This window comes from Esox lucius, chromosome 9, assembly GCF_011004845.1.
Source record: "Esox lucius isolate fEsoLuc1 chromosome 9, fEsoLuc1.pri, whole genome shotgun sequence".
In the NCBI taxonomy this organism is placed as follows: Eukaryota; Metazoa; Chordata; class Actinopteri; order Esociformes; family Esocidae; genus Esox; species Esox lucius.
Window position 1 is genome coordinate 17,961,344 of NC_047577.1, and position 14,657 is coordinate 17,976,000.

The 14,657-nt window shown below is 40.0% G+C and overlaps 1 protein-coding gene across 10 annotated transcripts in view; it reads right to left on the minus strand.

Annotated features, from left to right (window-relative positions):
• si:dkey-28e7.3 (trafficking kinesin-binding protein 1) overlaps positions 1-8,661 on the minus strand; it is a 44,869-nt gene extending 36,208 nt beyond the window's left edge. For 3 of the 10 annotated variants that reach the window (XM_010889183.4, XM_010889193.5, XM_010889192.5), the window contains exon 1: positions 8,391-8,660. The gene's annotated coding sequence lies outside the window, so the exon portion shown is untranslated. Of the gene's footprint in view, positions 1-6,348; positions 6,529-7,642; positions 7,787-8,390 lie in introns of those variants that run through there. The other 7 variants (XM_010889194.4, XM_010889196.4, XM_010889185.4 and 4 more) reach the window with 6 other exon arrangements.
• Positions 8,662-14,657: the final 5,996 nt, after the last annotated feature.

A 14,657-nucleotide genomic window follows, 5' to 3' on the forward strand; every position in this document is an offset into this window, starting at 1 on the left:
CACACACACACACACTGGGAGACACAGCCATATAAAACATATATCCCTTGACTGCAAACCTAATTCAGCAAGTCACAAGGCAATTATGACTCAATTACAGTAAACAGTGCCATGTTTAAAGTAACCTGAGTGCTTCCTGATTCCGATACAATAAAACTAATCCAAGCTTCTCAGAGGACAGGGAAAGTGATACACTTCTAAACGTCCATCAGTACTCCTCCCGGCCCCCTGAAAGTCTGAACAAGCCAGTCTTCAGCTCAGTAAGTGTTGGACGTGATTGCAAGCAGCTACCCCCTGCTATCGCTAACCTGATTAAAATTGTTCTGTGAAGTCATCAAGCCGGCAAACAGACAGATGGTGGTGTACGCAGACAGATGCCAATGAAGATGACCTGTTGATATGTCTTCTTGGAGATGGTTAACCCTCAGTCCCAGGGTGGGGCCACAGATAGTCTAGTGATTAGAACTTTGGACCAGCAACCAAAAGGCTACTGGTATGAATACCCTATCCCACAAGGTAAAAGGAAAGTGTGCCCTTGAGCAAGGCATTGAACCCTAATTGCTACTGTAATTCTCTGAATTATGGAAAAATTATGGTTTTGTTTTTAAACAACACCCCGCCAATAACACTGTGATATCCATTATTGGTTAGTTAACCATTAACTTCTTTACTGTATTAATACTTATGAAAACCTAGTCTGTCAACCACTGCACTGATAAAGAACATTGATAAGGACAGGGGTGTCTCTGGAGTTTCTTAAATCACTGAATCATTCAATCTTTTCACTTCTGGCACGGTAATAGAGCAGGAAAGAACAAAGCATTCACAGATAATTATTGGTGCGTGGTATACTTTGAAAATTATCTGTGTAAAGACTGTGACTATATGTCTTTTTTGTGCATTTTATAATAAATATTGTTTGCATGGTACAAATAACAAACCAAAGCCTGGACAAACAAACAAAGCATCTTCATCAATAGAGATTTAAACACAGATAATATTGACATGATCAGGAGACCAGAACAAGTCCTTATGCTTTAGATTTTTTTTTTATCAGGCACAAACCACAACACAATGCAAACACCAAGCCTGTCATGAGTCACAACAAAAGGCAGGAAATTAGGTGAGAGATAATTTCCACAATGCAAACATGAAGCCCACAGTTCTGGGAAAATGTGATAGTAGGTAGTTGCCATTTGGACAGAAATATATTTCATAGCTCTTTCATAGCTAAAAACATAAACCACTCAAAATGTTATGGTCACATTCAGTTTTAAGTTTATATTCAATTCAATGCAGTTCTATAGTTACAAGCGCCTTAGCAGTAACCTAAGCACAGAGTTCCTGTACATTTGTACATGTTTAGTTGGTTTGAAGTTATTTGTTTATGAAAATGTTAAGTTGAATGGCATGTATCTGGCGTTTTGGAGCAGGTTAACACCTTTAGTATTGGCTGGATACAGCTAACTAGCTGGCTAATGTTTCTGTTTGAAAAAATGCATCTGAACATGGTTTCACTTAGATGCTGGGTCAAGACATTTTGAAAATAATATTTCAATTGAAGCATGTGAGTAAAAGGAAATGAAAGTTCACCACTGCTGAGGAGGAGGATTACTGTCTGCTACTCTGGACTTTGTGTGGCAGCCAGAGCTGCTGAGGCATCTCCTAAGTGGGGGCCACACAGAGAAGGAGTGAAGTTCAGTGACTATAAGACGAGGTGTTTCACAGAACTGCCCCCTACAAGATCATCAGCAGACATAATCACCATCATTTACCATTCTCTGACCAACTCTGTTTCAGCCGTGACCCGACTCTCTAATCTTCTGAGGATGCAGCATGATATGTGGCATGCTTTTTACATTCTTTTTAACAGTTTAATAGAGCGCAAAGTTCAATACATTTAATAATCAGTGTTATTACTTGCATTTACTTGTAATTCTCCACTGGTCTGATGTTATAAAGAACATACCAATTTCTGTATGGTTGTTATGCTACCATGTCATAAGTATGCAGCCTAGCCATTAGCGTCACTTTTAAACCTGAAATGTACCATTTCTAATTGTTATGCAGTGAAAACTGCTAAATTCATTTGTGGGGCTCCTATTTTCTGCCTGCAACAACACTACGGCCAGGTAAAAGGTATAAAATATAAAAATGTGTTAATTGTTGAAAGATAGGACTATCTTTGATAGGACACGTATGACAGTATTATACATTTTGGGACTTTTTAACAGAGAAACTTTCCATTTCATTTGATTGCAACATGTTATGATCGCTTTTAAAACTTATATCGAGACATCACAGCTGTGATGTATACGCTCAACTGTCCAACCATTAGACAGGAAATGATTGGTTGCACAAAACACGTTTGTGTAATTGTTGTGAGAGATGATTGCTTGGTAGATAAAGCCAATTTAAGCACTGCCTACTGCAACAGGAACTGTCATGAGTTTCTTTGGTTTATGAACCTTCTGTGACCCAGAGCTGTGGTTCCGAGGTGACATTGGTGAACCACACGTCTCACCGCCGGAGACCAGGGTTCAATTACTGGCTTTACTCTTTACCACTTTGTCTCCTCTTCACCTGTCTCCCTGGAATTACAACTTTCAGTGAAAGATTTGAAAAAAGTATTAACAATACATAGAAATACAGTGGGGAGAACAAGTATTTGATACACTGCCGATTTTGCAGGTTTTCCTACTTACAAAGCATGTAGAAGTCTGTAATTATTATCCAGAAAATCACATTGTATGATTTTTAAATAATTAAACTTGCATTTTATTGCATGACATAAGTATTTGATCACCTACCAAGCAGTAAGAATTCCGGCTCTCACAGACCTGTTAGTTTTTCTTTAAGAAGCCTTCCTGTTCTCCACTCATTACCTGTATTAACTGCACCTGCTTGAACTTTTTACCTCTATAAAATACACCTGTCCACACACTCAATCAAACAGACTCCAACCTCTCCACAATGGCCAATACCAGAGAGCTGTGTAAGGACGCAAATATTAGAAAATGGAAGAAGTTCAAGATGACGGTCAATCTCCCTCGATCTGGGGCTCCATGCAAGATCTCACCTCGTAGGGCATCAATGATCATGAGGAAGGTGAGGGATCAGCCCAGAACTACACGGCAGGACCTGGTCAATGACCTGAAGAGAGCTGGGACCACAGTCTCAAAGAAAACCATTAGTAACACACTACGCCGTCATGGATTAAAATCCTGCAGCGCACGCAAAGTCCCCCTGCTCAAGCCAGCGAATGTCCAGGCCCATCTGAAGTTTGCCAATGACCATCTGGATGATCCAGAAGAGGAATGAGAGAAGGTCATGTGGTCTGATGAGACAAAAATAGAGCTTTTTGGTCTAAACTCCACTCACTGTGTTTGGAGGAAGAAGAAGGATGAGTACAACCCCAAGAACAACATCCCAACCGTGAAGCATGGAGGTGGAAATATCATTCTTTGGGGATGCTTTTCTGCAAAGGGGACAGGACGACTGCACCGTATTGAGGGGAGGATGGATGGGGCCATGTATCGCAAGATCTTGGCCAACAACCGCCTTCCCTCAGTAAGAGCATTGAAGATGGGTCGTGGCTGGGTCTTCCAGCATGACAACGACCCGAAACACACAGCCAGGGCAACTAAGGAGTGGCTCCGTAAGAAGCATCTTAAAGTCCTGGAGTGGCCTAGCCAGTCTCCAGACCTGAACCCAATAGAAAATCTTTGGAGGGAGCTGAAAGTCCGTATTGCCCAGCGACAGTCCCGAAACCTGAAGGATCTGGAGAAGGTCTGTATGGAGGAGTGTGCCAAAATCCCTGCTGCAGTGTGTCCAAACCTGGTCAAGAACTACAGGAAACGTATGATCTCTGTAATTGCAAACAAATGTTTCTGTACCAAATATTAAGTTCTGCTTTTCTGATGTATCAAATACTTATGTCATGCAATAAAATGAAAATGATTCCGTCACTCACAGTTGAAGAGTACCTATGATACAAATTACAGACTTCTACAGGCTTTGTAAGTGGGAAAACCTGCATAATCGCCAATGTATCAAATACTTGTTCTCCCCACTGTATATAGAAATAAGATAAGGCGTTAAAATGGCCTCTTTCCAGAAGATTTTCCAGATGTTACTAACTAATATATACAACCATAATATAGAGAGTTACTGTATCGGACAAAATAAACAGAAGGTGGAGGGTAGAAAGAGAGTGAAAGATGAGAGTGGAACAACAGAATTATATCAGGAGAATGTATCCTTGGACAGAGTCTGGTTATTTTTACAACCCACAACAGTTACCCAGACAACTGGGGCGGCTATATCAGGACTTCAACTACAGTGTGAATAGAAAGTGGCCTTGAATACCTCAACCCAAATGCCAACACAATCTCGCACTCTCAGCTGATTCTCCTCAGCATAGACCAGAGGTCACGAACCCTGCTCGAGAGCTGCCTCACAAGGCTGGGTCTGTCTGACACAAGCTCTCAGGGTACTATTGACTGGGTCGTCGCAGCTCTTTGCTGTGTAGTCAAGTGAGTTTGTGTTGGCTGGGCTACAATAACCCTAACCCTACCTGATGACGTGATCAGACTAATCAACTAATTCACAAAGACCTTTATTACTGGCATATGTTGACTTAGTGTTGTGCTGGAACAAAAGCCTGGAGCACCTGTAATTAAAGACTACATCGTCAACAGTGTGACTATTGCTGCAGACTACATCTTCAAGAGTGTGACTATTGCTGCAGACTACATCTTCAACAGTGTGACTATTGCTGTAGACTACATCTTCAACAGTGTGACTATTGCTGCATACTACATCTTCAACAGTGTGACTATTGTTGCAGATTACATCGTCAACAGTGTGACTATTGCTGCAGACTACATCTTCAAGAGTGTGACTATTGCTGCAGACTACATCTTCAACAGTGTGACTATTGCTGCAGACTACAACTTCAACAGTGTGACTATTGCTGCAGACTACATCTTCAACAGTGTGACTATTACTGCAGACTACATCTTCAACAGTGTGACTATTGCTGCAGACTACATCTTCAACAGTGTGACTATTGTTGCAGATTACATCGTCAACAGTGTGACTATTGCTGCAGACTACATCTACAGCAGAGGTTGAAAAGTGGATGAATCGGGAGTAGGGCTGGGGGATTAAACCATATACATTTACATCTTGTTAAAAAAAAATTATGAGAAACTTCTGAGATACATTTTCAATATAGTCATGCTTTTGTAGTTTTTCTATGTTTTCTATGTTTTCCTCCACCCCACAGAGATTGCCAGAAACAACCAGCAAAGATATTGTCACAAAGAGGAAGACCCTTCGCAAACGCATTTACTGACTGGTTTCCATTACAATCAGAACAGTAAACCTTTTAGAAAATAATGCCAGGTGGTATACGGTCTCACATGCCATGGTTTTCCACCAATCAGCATTCAGGGTTGAAACCACCTGGTAAATAATTGTCTATAACATACCGGACAAGTTTGTCCATACTTCTACATTCCAAATTGTCTGTACGAGGCGACAAGTACAACAGAACAGATGGCATGCACTTACATAACCACTGCATTATCTAACTCATTCCGCTGGACTTAAAAAGTCAAACCATCATAATCACAACAAGTACATTTGTGTCTAAACAGTCTTAGTACGAACATTGAGACAAAAAAGATGATAAAAGACACGTCCACTCGAACTTACATTCAAATGTGGGCTGCTAACGAGCAGTAGACCTGGGATGTCTTTGACGAACTCTCGTTTGCTAAGGCATTATCAACGTGTCACACCTACATGATTCAGTTCAGCTTCCCAGGCCATTTCATGCAGTGTAAGGGAGAAAAACCAGCAACCAGGGCGAGCAGGCCTGAAGCCATGCTGCAGTGTAAGAGGAGAACAACCTGCCAAACTCACAATGCCTTTGTCCATTCTACACAGTAATGTATCCCCTCCACATCAGATGCTGGGACGTCAAACTAAGGCCCCTCTGACTGGCTCTCCCGGAACCTTACAAGGGCCCAATACGCACGTGACAATAGTCTGCTTTTATACATCCCTGTGTTTAAAATGAACAATGACCAGGGCTCTTTATTGTGCCCCAGGAGAGATCTATGTTTGGAATATTTTCATCTGCCTGAAACACACGCCTGAAAGCATATCACCCTACCCCCCTTCCCCAAAAAAGGGGAGGGGAGAAGAGCCAACGTTAAGGACTAATAAAAGCCAATAGACTCCCAGGCTAACTATAGTAGCATAGAGAGAGACAGCTCGCTAACACTAACATCAAGACGTTATTAACATGACAGTCTATAGCCACTTCCAGTTACTTACTGTGCTGCTTGGAGTGTCGTACCATGATTGGCCCGGCACTGTTAGTAGGACAACCTCTCCTTAAGTAAGTGGGAACCTTCCCGAGTCAAAACCAGTGCCCTCTACTGCTGCAGCTAAACCCTGTCGGCTACCAGAGCCCTCGTCCTGTGGAGAGTGTCCTGGCCCGAGAGGGAGGGAGGAAACAAGGGAGGAGGAGTACGGGTGGAGGTGGGGTTAGGCGAGAGGGGTGGGGGAGGGACGCGCGGGGAGGACAAGTGTGACAAAGAAAGCGGGTCTATACGTGTGTTTGTGAGTGAGTGGGAGAGCGAGAGAGAGAGAGAGAGAGAGAGAAGAGGGAGAGGTAGGGAGTCTGTGTGGGCACTGGGAGAATCTGTCATATCGCTGCTGCAAACAAGCCATCCCCTTTCCTCTGCTCCTGTCTCACTAGCTGGCTGCTAGATTTGCATCAGTCAAATCAGACTCCTCATTCACTGAATGGCACACTGCTGTACACTGTCCAAATCAAACGTCATGCACTCTGAACTCATTGAGTAGGCCATTAGACCAAAGTTCAACATGTACTACCTGTAGCTACTCAGTCTGGCTTTTTTTTTTTTTTCAAAGTATAATTTTCAGGTGCTTTACAGATTAACGATCAATAGTAGATGGACATGTCAGAGATTATTCTAACACATCCATGTGACCAGCAGATAAACTTAGCTAATGTATTTTGTGTCCCAAAATGCTTTTTAAATCGGGATTTAGGGGATTTAGAAACAATTGTTCATTGTCATTCTTTTTATTAAATTAACTGCAAACTGAGGACGCTTACATACTGAGTACATAATAGTAGGCCAACATGGGACAATGAGCAACATTGTGTGGGAAATGCACTTAATGTGAAAACCACAACAACCTCTTACATCTGTGATTACAGAGGACTCATTATTTGGCGTAGATTCAAAACCATGTGGCTTGCAATAAACTGATATTTATGCATAAACTGTTAAGGATATTTGGACCAAAACATTATGGGCCAGTTTCGTAGACAAAGATTAAGCCTAGTCTTGGACTGAAAAAAACAGCTTAATGGACTTTCTTATTGAACTTGATTTTTTTGTCCTAGGCTAGGCTTCACCGTGTCTGTGAAACCGGCCCTATAACTTTGAACAGGCATGTAATAAATGAAATTTCTGCGTAGGGGGCTTCCATAAAAGGACACTTCATTTTGGTCGTCAAATATGATAGTGAGAGCGCCACCTCCTGTCATATCTCAGAACTAACATAACAGGATGCAGCCAAAACGTTATCGTACATGTATCCTGATGATGAAGTAGAGTGTGAGGTACGGTGAGGTAGCTGAATCAGCCGTGTCCTCCTCCATGTGTTGTAAACACCACTCAACACGAAGGCATACGTGCAATTCGTCTCTCCAATACACGTCCGCCAGACATTAGATCTGTTTGGCAGATTAGGGAGGGGCCAGTACATATACAGTTATTGATAATAATAGAAGGCAAATTCAATGGCTGGCCTACACAATGAAGGAAAGAAACAACGGGAATTAGCCTATACCGGTACCCTTGTATTCTCAAAGACAATACAGTAGTTATGTTTGAAACACTGTTGCTAACAGATACCACGTTTCAGACAGTAATTGGAGACTGACATAACAAATGAACTATATAAGTGCCTATATTTTGTTCAATTGTGTTTTGCAGCCCTTGAATACATTGCATGCAAATATTGTCAGGTTTTGGGTGAAAAGAAAATGTTTATTTTCTCCTACGTTGAGTAGATTTTACTACTGCCTATGAGCTAAATACTTACAAGCTGGTAACTTGCACTTTTGTAGGTTACTTTGCAATGATTTGCAATTTCAAGAGTTTTAAACTTTAAACTAACCTATTTTAAACGAACATAAGTGTTTACTACGGGATATGTTTCAATTAGTCTACATTCTGAACAAGATCGTACCCTGTAAGCATACTATTGAAACTACGATTCATGATGTTGGTCACTGTTTTGTTGAAGAGAAATATAGATAGCGTACAGAGACTTACGTATTTGCTTTTTAATCAAGGTCTCCAAGGTCGTCGTAGGCAAACTTGACATTAACTTTCCCTCTGGACTTGGCTGTCACAGGCTGTCAAAGCGGCGCTGCGTCCGTGTGTAAAGTATTTGGTCAACTTGGAGGCAAAGCGTTATGGGACATGTAGTTCCACGGTCGACTTCCATGCTTTAAAACTGAAAACCTCATTTGAAGAGCCCCCAGCAACTTACTTCACTGGTGACTGCGGGACAGTTTACGCTACCACCCTCTGCATCCCACCGTTTCCCTCTGAAGCTAATAGGTTCAGTCCTTATCGATTGTTGGAACGGGGACCACATGCTGCTAAAAGTGGTGATGGCTGGCCAGTTGGGGTCGCTCTTTCCTCCAGTCCAAGGATAAAATAATTAACAAAGAAGCCGTTGCCCTGCTTCTCGTGGGGTCTTTAAGACGAGACGTTAAATATGTCCACACTTTCTGTGGTCAGTAAAATATTCCTTGGCACTTATTATTATAGTAGTGGTGTTAATCCTGATATCCTAGTTAAAATGTCCAATCTGGTCTTCAAACTCCAGTTTCTAATGTCCTCATTCATGCATATTCCTCCCCTGCACTCCCCCATGTTGTTGCTGTAAATGAGAATGCGTTCTTAGTCTAGCTACCACGTAACATATTAATAAGAAACAAGATTTTATAAAAATAAATCAAACATTTAGATTCTCCTCAATCTGATAATTACAGTATCTGAAGTGGTAGGTCACAGTCTGAAATACAGTTCCCTTAGGAATTATTGGGACAGTGAAGCATTTTTTCATCTTTTGGCTCAGCACTAGAGAAAGGTTTGAAACTGAAATCAGACACCAACTGTAAGATAAAGGAATATTTATGTAGTTATTGTTTTCACCGTTTAGAAATGACAACATTTTAATGCGTGGTTGTCCTATTACAGCACACAAAAAGAAATTGGGACAATTAGCTTGACAGGGGTTTCTGCTTTGTCAGTTTTCTGTGCCATCATTTACACAGGAATAAACAAGGAGTCAAAGTTTACTCTTGATTCTAGGCTTTGTGCTTGCCGTTTGAAGTCTGCTATTAGTGTCTATCAACATGAGGACATGGAGCTGTCAATGAATGTCAAGGGAAGCCATTTGAGGCTTATATGTACTAAAAACAAAAGTTTGGAACATAAGGAAATCACAGGATCTTAGCAATCACAAATTACCAGGTCAGCCAAGGAAGACCTCCACAGTGGATAATCAAACAGTGCTTACTATAATTAAAAACTGTATGATAGATCAGGAATACTCTTTCAAAGGGAGAGTGTGTCAACCAGTACCTTCTGCAGAAGACTACACTACAGAAGACTACACTACAGAAGACTACACTACAGAATACTACACTACAGAAGTCAACACTACAGAATACTACCCTACAGAAGACTACACTACAGAAGACAACACTACACTGTAAAACCTAATAAGAATACTCAAAACTTTTGTGGAAACCACATCAAAATATTTAAGTCAACTAACTTAATTTTGTTAAGTAAGTAATTACTTAAAAATTAAAATGTATTGGAACTTAATAGTTAAATTTACTGTACATAAAAATATAGAAGAAAATTATTTCCCAATATTCATTACCCTTTAAATGAACTCTAGAGTTACCACCCATTACTGTATTTGTTAATGCCTGTGAAATGGTTATTGAACACATTTATTCCTTTTGTCAATTCCTTGCCAACAGTTATTAAACTAATATATTCATAAATCCTTATTTTGAAGTCTTGTTATCCCCCCACCATGAGTTCATTTCAGATGCTGTCAAAATATGCTGTGAAATGTCATATTGAAATCCTAGCACAGTGGCTAGAAAGTCATTTTAAAAAAACATTCATAACTTTAAGGAAATTCCCAGATTTTCAAAATAACATCAACACTACCGCTAAGATTCCTGGAAATCCTGCAAACTTGGGCAGAGTGTTGCAAAGCTACCCACAAGGCATTGGTTTGCAAAGGAATGTATACTTATTAGAATCAGAAGGTCTAACACATAGATGGATATTTTATGTAATTGTTACAATCATTTCAGTAGTGGGTGCAAAATATATGTTTGACTAAATGACTGGATTACTTTAGACAAATGTATGTGTTTGATGTTTGTGTAGCTAAGATTAATTAATCAGTAAAAATATATGCAAAAATGGATAATAAAACATTTCCAAAATATCAACTTGAATCAGAGCATTCTGGGAACATTTTCATTTTAAACTTAGTAAAAGTTAGTAAAACATAAACGTTTATCTAACTTTGTTTTACACTTAGTAGAAACATTTGAGTAAGAAATATGTTAGGGTTTACAGTGTACATAAGACTACACTACAGAAGACAACACTACAGAAGACTACACTACAGAAGACAACACTACAGAAGACTACACTACAGAAGACAACACTACAGAAGACTACACTACAGAAGACAACACTACAGAAGACTACACTACAGAAGACTACACTACAGAAGACAACACTACAGAAGACTACACTACAGAAGACTACACTACAGAAGACTACACTACAGAAGACAACACTACAGAAGCCTACACTACAGAAGACTACACTACAGAAGACTACACTACAGAAGACAACACTACAGAAGACTACACTACAGAAGACTACACTACAGAAGACAACACTACAGAAGGCTACATTACAGAAGACTACACTACAGAAGACAACACTACAGAAGACTACACTACAGAAGACAACACTACAGAAGGCTACATTACAGAAGACTACACTACAAAAGACTACACTACAAAAGACTACATTACAGAAGTCAAGACTACAGAAGTTACACTGCAAGGTGAAAACTACTAGTTACAGTTAGCTAAAAAGGTCAGGTTACATTTAGATGAAAAGTACCAAAAAGCGCCTGCAGAGTCCTGGAGAAAGGTACAGAGGACAAATGAGAAAAAGTACCGGAGTTATGGCAGGAGAAAAAAAAGATTGATGATATAACGGCTGATGGCAGCAGCATGCATTCTTAAGAGAACAGAAACATATTGTCTTCTAAAGTACAAGCTAATCCCTTAAAATGAATTGCATTCCCTTTTATTATACAACAAAACAATGGGCCCAAGTATAATCAACTAGGGGGTTTTTCAAAGTCAAAAAGTGGAAAGTTATTGACTGGCCAAGTCAGTCTCCAGGTGAAGTCCTGTTCCACATGCACTGCAGTTGCTGAAGATAAGACTTATAAGAAATACCAGAAAAACAATAATACTAGATGGCTGCAGTAAATGCCTGGCAAAGGATTACCAAAACATTATCAGAACATTACCAGAAAAGACAACCAGTATCTGGTCAAGTCAACAGGTTGCTGACTGCAGGCAGTTATTGCAAGGATATGTTACCAAACACTGAACGTACATGCTTGATTTGGAAAATATATCAGTCCACAAAATGTGGCGCTCATAAACAGGGCTGTATGTTTCAAAAATGTTGTTGTTACTAAATAGTAAAATCAATATTAACCGATTACCATGACACAACTGAATACAGTGATCTCCAATAGATATGAAATGTGTTCATGGGTACAATGCATATACCACAAAACCCATAAGATGCCTTAGTGTTTATAAACCAGTTACCAATACAATTATAATTAAAAGTAATGTTGACATAATGCGTTGTGCCTAAAAACAGCTCTTAGCTGTGATATATTGGCCATATACCACTCTCTCTCGTGCCTTATTACTTAAATATACCATGGCTTTCAACCAATCAGGATTCAGGATTCAAAACATCCAGTTTATAATATTTAATAAACGTATGGGTGTATTTATCAACTATTCTAGCTTTTATGGCACAAATGGGAAGAAATTGAGTGCATATGGTGAGACCTTTCTGAAAGCCCCATTTGCCACAAAATTTTACTACACCTTACAAAGTAGCAGGAACCCCAAGGACGTAAGGTCTTTCCTATTGTACTGTAAATATAGGGTCCGTCCCAGGCTAATATATCGATTGCTAAGCTATTTTCAAATGCTAAGCTATTTTCACTTCCACAAACCCAGCCTGGGAATGTAGCCCTCTGACCCTGAATGCGCATGCGCAAACCAGGTTATTGTAAGGTTTTTATTTTCCCCCCTCGAAGATTTCACTTTGTTTTTCAATTGAATTTTCCACATTATAGGTCACATTAAAAGTGAAAAACATTCTGACATGATTTATCTTTGTCTTATTCTTTTACATCACAAAAACCTGGCATTTTAACAGGGGTGTGTAGACTTTTTATATCCACTGTATGTGTGTGCTACTACCTACCTCTAGTGGCGAAAGTCTAAAACTGGAAGTGAAAACTGCTATTGCAATATGTTGGGGTCATTGTCTTGCTGTATGATGAGGCATTTCAATCTTTGTCTCACCTGTCCACAAGTTATTTTCCCAAATTATTTAGGATCTTTTAGGAATTATTTTGTCCATTCAGTTTTTGAGGATATCACCTGGTTTGCACCACACATTTTAGCCACTGTTGTTCTTTGGTGAAGTCATCTGTGGCTGGAAGTGGTGGACACATCTACTTCCTGGATTGATCTGTCTTTTGTTTTTTTAGATAATGGGAAGCATTTTTCAATTGTCCGCGTTTTTTGCCATACGGGACATTTGCTATTTGAGGTTTTATGTGTTTCCTTCTTTATAGAGATGTTCCACATAATTGTTTTTGATAAGCCTACAGCTTTGGCCAAGAGGGCACTTGTTGAGTCTGAGGAGAAAATGGCAGGGATTCAAACCCCCTTAGGGTCTATCACTGGACATGCATGTTTTGGGCTGGTTCTGATAAATGTGTTCCTACTTTTCAGCCTTATAGTGGCTTCTCTGACTTTTATTACCACCACCATCTTTGCCCCTAGAATCAAGACTACACGTGGCTGGCTGTCTTATGCCTGCACACCTGTCAAGCCAATTGATGGAAAACATTAGGTACCCAGAAAAATCCTGACCAGGCTGTGATCCCCAGATATACATATAAACCCAGAAATACTTGCAAAAGCTGAGAATCAACTGTTAAGACACATTTTCTCCCAGTTATTTTAAAATGTGTTAATATTCAAATTTGTAACCAACTTGTTCAAAGCAGTGGCACGATAAAAAAATCTACTTTATAAACAATATATTTCTCCATATGAACCCATCAGAAAGGCATTGGTACTTAAACTTGTCTATACCATAATCCCTCCATCTCAAGCTCTCTACTGTAGTCATTCAAATTTAAACCAGCCTATTCCATATTAATTTAAACTTATAACTTTGCATAATCACTTAAAACCAAAACCTCCCCGTGCCACAATCACTCCAACATGTAGTAGTAAAGTGGACAACGCATTCTATCTTATGTGGTGTGAGATTATAAATAGCTCCTCACTGTCCATTCTTCCACATGAACACACGACTGCAGTGTCTCACACTGGGGAAACAGACATTAATAATTTATATCCCATCAATTCAGCCAGTGAGCCGATGGGTCTGGTCCAGTCCTGGTGGCCTGGTGGCCTCTTCCTCTCCCAAGGACAATAGGGCCATTTCCTGTAGGGTATAAAGGCAGAGACAGTGGAGTATTGTGAGGCAGGACATATCTGACAGCCATGACCTTGGAGTAAAAGACAGACTTGGTCATATTCTCTGAGATTCATTGGTCCATTTGCTTTGAGGTCAGAGGGGGTTGAGTGTTCGCAGACACTGGTATGCAGTCTTCAATCCATCTAGAAGATTCAGTGACCCTATTACAAGTTAATGAATGCATCTGGGATATACAGTAGGAGGCACTGTGTGGACCTTGTGGTGTGTGTTTGTACGTGTTTTACTATACTTGTGAGAACCAGAAGTCGTCAAATCAGGAAGTGAGGAGCTTTTGCCGGTTCACCCTTGTGAAAACTGTTATTTTAGGCTTGGGTTCATAGTTATACTGAGGTTTAGGGTTAGAATTGTGGTTAAGGTTAGGTAATAAAGGTTAGGTTTAAGAGTTAGATTTTGGTGTTTTAGGGGATATGTTTAGGGGAAAGTATTTTACTGGGAATACATTGCAGTCTTAAAAAAGCCTTCACAAGTATAGTAAAACAAGTGTGTGTGCATGTGTGTGTGTGTGTGTGTGTGTGTGTGTGTGTGTATACATTATAAAGAGCAAAGAGAGAGAGACAAGGAAAGGGGAGAGGAAGAGGGTGTGTTATGCCTGCCCATACAAGAAAACCAGATGGATGTTCTGTTTTTCATTCTGGAGAA